This window comes from Chiloscyllium plagiosum, unplaced genomic scaffold (assembly GCF_037043375.1).
Source record: "Chiloscyllium plagiosum isolate Xiang-an unplaced genomic scaffold, Cpla_swu_hap1 HiC_scaffold_39, whole genome shotgun sequence".
NCBI lineage: Eukaryota > Metazoa > Chordata > Chondrichthyes > Orectolobiformes > Hemiscylliidae > Chiloscyllium > Chiloscyllium plagiosum.
Window position 1 is genome coordinate 8,061,793 of NW_028270177.1, and position 6,000 is coordinate 8,067,792.

Here is a 6,000-nt window from a genome sequence, read left to right on the forward strand (position 1 = left end):
CAGAATGAAGTGTACATGTCATATCTTTACCATAGCCAATATGAGACTAACATCACTTTGTTGCTTTAAGGAAGTATGCAGCATTGCTTTCATAGTTTTAAATTAAGTCTTCCAAATGAACTATTGTCAGGGATATGTGCCTTCAAATATCTAATCTGATTGAATTATGAGATGTCTACAAATTACAATTGAAAATGGAAGAATAATTGCTGTTAAAATATGTTCATATTTTAGGAGGTGATACATATCAAGAGTACCTTACATTCTTTGTTACTTTGTCCATGAGGATGTTTCAGTTACTTATAAATGTACAGCTTCCCCAAATGGGATCATATGCATTTGAAGATTCCAAATAATTATTCACATTTTTATTTCAGAATTAGCAGCATAAGTAATTTTACAGTTCTTATTTAAAATATAATCATTGACTGTGGTCTTGAAAGAAGAGTAAGTGAACCATGTATAGAAAGGGTTAAAATTCTCTTGGCAAAACAATGCCAAAATGTAGCAGATGCCTGTAATACATAGCTATGGCCATAGTATTAACAACAGCTGTTCGACTAGAGGCCATCTAAATTAACATTTAGGGGCAGTAATAAACAAAATAACTGTCAGGCCTCTTTTGCAAGTGCCAGCTTTATGTAGATCAAAAGGTTAAAAAAATGCAAAAAGAAGCCTGTGTTAAAATTAACTTGGCAGCAACAAGACTCAAAATGATACATTACAATAAAGCCAGGGATATATGCCAAACATTCAGAATAAAGCAATGGTGCACCATCTTCCAGAGGTGCCAAAACACTGATGAAATTGTGGTCTGCTGTTAATTGCAGTTTGCAGTAACATTGGAAGTAGGGGAATGAGAAGAGTAAAGGTACTTGTGCCTTAGGGGAGGGTCATGAATTAATAATTGCCATGTGCCGGATGAGCCCTGTCATAGGAGCAGAAATGAGGAAGTTGCCTTGCAGAGGGCTATCAATCACTCACTGACCATAACTTCCAGTAATTAGTGTATTTTATGGTCACTTGCTTCAGTGGCTCGGAAGCACATATGCTCCAGTCGTGGCTAAACTTTGCTGAAGTAATATTCCAGAATGATTTATCTGCATGCTGCACTGGGATGTAACCCTATATTGGTTGGAGCTTAGAGCTTAGCTGCATGCAAACGGCAATAAGTGTTAGTTTAGATACATACAATTTACAGAGGTTGAGACCTCTATTCTATTATACTCAGCTGCAATTTCAGTTTATACAGTCGGGGTATGAGCAGATATTTGCTTTCCCTAGTTCCAAATATAATTCAGGACAACATTTGGTAAGTCAGTAGATTTATATTTTAATTACAGTGCAAAAGCACATATTTTAATTTATTTTTTTAAGTTGCATCAGTAATTTAATCATGAAGTCATTTTGATTGCGTAAAAGATATCAGTGGAGAGATTAGGAAATATTTCTTCCCAGCCACGATGGAGTATAGTGACCTGCTTCCCTCTGTGGTTCCAGACATGAAGCAAATGTGTCACTTCATCACTTTGTTACTTGCATTTGTGCTGATTCACAAGGGTGAAGATTCTACAGGTTATCAGCTAATGGCTGTTATACATTAAAAATTGAAGCCACTCACACGCAGCCCTTTCAAGGCTTTGCTCTTAAGCCCTGGATGGTTTCCTCAAGTGCAGCTGTGAACTAGCTGCTGAAGATTAAATTAATTTGTAATGCTTTCTTGTCTTCCCTCTGTAAATCCTGCACATTTAATAGAAGCACCACTTCAAGTTGTCTGTGTACTTTCTAAACTGTACCATGACCTTTTGTTGTCAAGTTAACCTCACAGCATCTTGTTTTCACTTCAGAGAAACAAAGGCTTTCAAATCCATTTGGATTTTACCACTCTGTAGGAAGATAAGAGAATTGATTTGGGATTAGGAATAAATCACATCACTACTCTGAAATATTAAATATGATACTTGGCTTGAGAGAAACTTCAACAGGCAATTTAATTCTGCTGTCTTATTATACTATTCTGTTTTTTCGATCATTTTACATCTAACAAGGTACGTTTCTAGAGCGTGGCAGATGCATACTGAATGTGAAACATTTATTTATTCACAGTTAGTAGTTTCTTGAGTGTGGATTTCATCTTGTAAACAATTTTTTTGCAAAATCCAGTTTCAAATAAAGATGAGCTAACTTGGAACTGTTTTTAGTGATGTTGATTGAGGGATAAATTTTGAACAGGACACTGGGAAATCTCCTCCACTCTTCTTCAAATAGTGCCATTTGAGAAAGTAATGCAATAATCTCTTTTGAAACTATTAAATTCATTTTTAAAATTGAACTGAAAGAATTACATAAAAAAGACTTGAGGTTTTAAAACATTTACTGTAAGAAACAAACTAAAATCACTTATCTGAACAGTACATTTTTAGACAATTTATGCATTAAACTACATATCTATACTTTCCCTCATTACTTATAGAAAAAAAGAAAAAAACTCTTCAGAGGACATTTAAATTGTCTCCAGTTTGCATTCATTTTCGCTGGATCCAATCCAAAGTAATTCTTAGCTCCCAAGACTTGCGTTCATTGTTTTTCTTTTCTAGCTTTGTAATGTTCAATCCCAGAACCGTCTTTCACCATGAAGGCTTTTTCTGGTGATATCTTCCTTTAACTGAAGCTAGGTAAATCTTACAGTCTCTTACGTTGTCACAGATTTAATCTTTGCAATCTAAGCATGAACAGCCCATCCACATTCCTGCTCAGTCAGTCTTAAAGATTTTCAGCCTCTCGCTGCACTCTTTCCCAGATCCTGGCAAACTACCTACATATAAGAGTTTTGGGGATATCCTAGCCTTATCATCTCAAAACCAGCAATGTGAATCAATGTGCCTTCTCTCCAGGTAAAACTGATGAATAGTTAATTTATTTTGAAATTAGATGGATAGTCTAATACATAACTGTTAATATCTTGACATGCTCAACATCTTCCTGGCACTTTGGAAACTAACAGTACAGCCACTGTGAAAATAGATGGTGCTGCCATTGTGTCCAAGTGCAAACACTTTACGTTTCTCCCAAGCATAACAACCCAGACTTCCCTTTAATCTTTTGCAGACTTCATAACTGGTCACTCGACCCATTTTCATTAATTAAAGACAGTCCCAAAACATAACTATCTTATAAAATTGTAGCACCAGACATACTTGAATTAGCATCTTCTTCAAAAGGTAGGACAGAAATATGCAAGATAATTAAAGAAAAGTGCATGCTCCACATTTCATTTTCATTTTAACAAATCCATCTCTCAAGGAGAATAGATGGAGAATAGAGACTAAATGTGATCTTGACCAGGATTAGTCAGGGTGAGATAGGAATGTTTAATTAACAGGAAATGTCGAAATATAGGTGCCCAATTTAAAGTCACGTATTCTATCCTTATTTTATAAATTTCTATCGTAAATTAATTTTGACCACATTTACAATAAAAATTGCTCACTTGCCAGATTGTATTTGTAGCCTCCTGCCAGTGCAGCTGTTGTATTGCCACCTAATAGGAAAATTTAACATCAGTAATTTCCATTATAATTTTGACATAGAAATTTATAATGCATTGCACATCAACGTCGTGTATCTTTACATACAGTGTAGGGATATTTGACATTGAACAGTATAACATGTAAGGAATTTTGAAGCCAACTCAAAAGCCCACAGCATTCTTTATTCAGGATTTGAAAAAAGAATGAGAGAAACCAAAGCACCTTTTCCCATGAGGTAGGTTATTAGGATGAATAAAACTCTTGTATTTCCTCGTTGCTGTTACAATGTGAAGGATTGACAGAGGCCTATGATTAACTATAACCATGCAACACAGGTTGAACTAATGAGTGCTAGTGGTGTGAAAAAGAAGCGTGCTGTTGACTGGCTTATGTACTTGATAAAAAACAAAGATTTGTTGTTCACGTTTTATTGGGCTGTTGGAAATGCCCAACATACCTTGTGTATAATGAATTATTTCAGAAGTGAACCTGCATGTTGTTGAAGGCAAAAAAGACCACTTTGATCACAGATAAAACCAATAATGAACTAAATGAAGAATTGATTTACTTGTGTGTGGTAATTGAGGGAGTAATACTGGCCAAGATACTCTGAAAACTACCAACTTTAGTGATCCACCTGAGTAAGAACACAGGCAACCTTCCCATTATCATCTCACACCTATGCTATAATAATGTTATTAGATTGGTGACTGAAGGTTTTCAGTTTGTGCATCTGTGTGTAAAATCAGTATTACAATTATAGATTTTGCCTGAATATGGATTATGTCTTGAGAGCATTTTGACCTATGAATTAGAGGATAATATTGGTTTCAGATATCATTATAGAACCAGTTTTTAACAGACACACAATTTGCAACATTCAAAAGTCCAGACTTCCTTAATACCTTGACTGGTTAAAAATATATGTAACTCAGTTATGCAGACTTAGTTTGATTTTCAGTTTGCATCACCTTGCCTGATTTTTCAGATTAGGTGCAATAATGATAGTATGGTTGACCTCAATAACCCTTAATAGGGAACATTAGTCAGGAATCTTACTTTCTATTATCTAAATTGTCTGTGAGAGTTATGTGACGAGAGAATTATTGTATTCTATCAACCATTGAATACTCTAATAGCACTCACTTTCTAGATTTAGATATGAACAAATACTGAAGAATACCAGACAGTATTCACCTCTTGTCAAATTGCCTCCAACAGAAGTTAAATAGCTTCGAGAGAAAGAAGAGGGCAGAACTGGCAAAAACGTGGACTTCAGCATAATTATCGCTCTACCTTCAATGTGCACACATAACTATATACATTGGTTAAGCTAATAATATTATTTCTGGTCATGCACTGAATTTTATGGAGCCTGTGAGAACGTATGGAGAGGTAGGAATGGTTTCCAGAAAATCAACATGGAGAGCAGATGTGGTTTGTGCCTTGCCTTGCCATTTCTGTGGCATTTTATCGGAAGCAGAAAATGTGGAGTATGTCCAGCCCAGAGGCCAATGTGTCACTTAAGTGGCCAAATAAAGGCCTTTTCTGCCACCACTGGCATTTTACTAGCAGCAGGTGGTTCTCTGTCCTGTGATGAGACAACCTTTTTAAACTTTAGTGGTCTAGGCTTTGAGTGTCAAGTGAGTTTGAATCCAAATGTAGCCTTCGGAAGTAATAGACACTCCTTCACCAACAAATCTGATTTCATTCTTTAACCATGCCCCACTGCACACCTCATCTCCTTCTCATCTCCCTTCTCTCTCTAATCCCTCCATTCCCTTCACTCCCTTCACTCTCCTAGGGCTTGCTTGACTTGCCCCACAGACCACCACCCCACTTACTTTGATCCAAGAATGGCACTCATTCAGCTTCTTCAGCTGGTGCCATCCCAGCACTCGCCACCATTCTTGCTATTGGGATTGAATTGCTAACCGTCCTCTGATTAGTTGCCAATTCTCGGAGGTGTGATATTGTCTATTAAAGGGATGGGAACCCCATCAACATCTCATCAGCGTCTGTGAGCTGGAGTATAAAGCTGGGACAACAGAAAAGGAGTGTGGTAAGGTTTGCCTCCGTTTTCTAGCCCATTATTCAGGGCATTGCCACTTTTTCAAAATTCAACCATACATTCACTTGTGAAAAATAAGATAATGGAATGTTGTGAACAGTTTTGGTCCACTGATCTAATGAAAGATATATTGGCATTGGAAGCAGGTCAAAAAAGGTTCACCACATTGATCCCTGGCCCTGGTATGGAAGAGCTGTTTTGAGGAGAAGTCGAATAGGTTTGGCCTGTACTGCATATCAGAAATGAGAAGAATGAGAAGCAACAATGTTAAAATATACAATATTCTTGGGGGCTTGACAGGGTAAATGCAGAGTGGTTGTTCCGCCATGTGGGAGAGTATTGGGCCAGAGAACATAATCTAATGTAAAAGGCAGAGGTGAGGAGGACCCTCTTCTCAGA

The 6,000-nt window shown here is 36.8% G+C and overlaps 1 protein-coding gene across 9 annotated transcripts in view; it reads left to right on the plus strand.

Moving 5' to 3' along the window:
* Positions 1-6,000, plus strand: part of map2k5 (mitogen-activated protein kinase kinase 5) — a 379,209-nt gene that overhangs the window by 297,392 nt on the left and 75,817 nt on the right. The gene's annotated exons all lie outside the window — the stretch shown is intronic.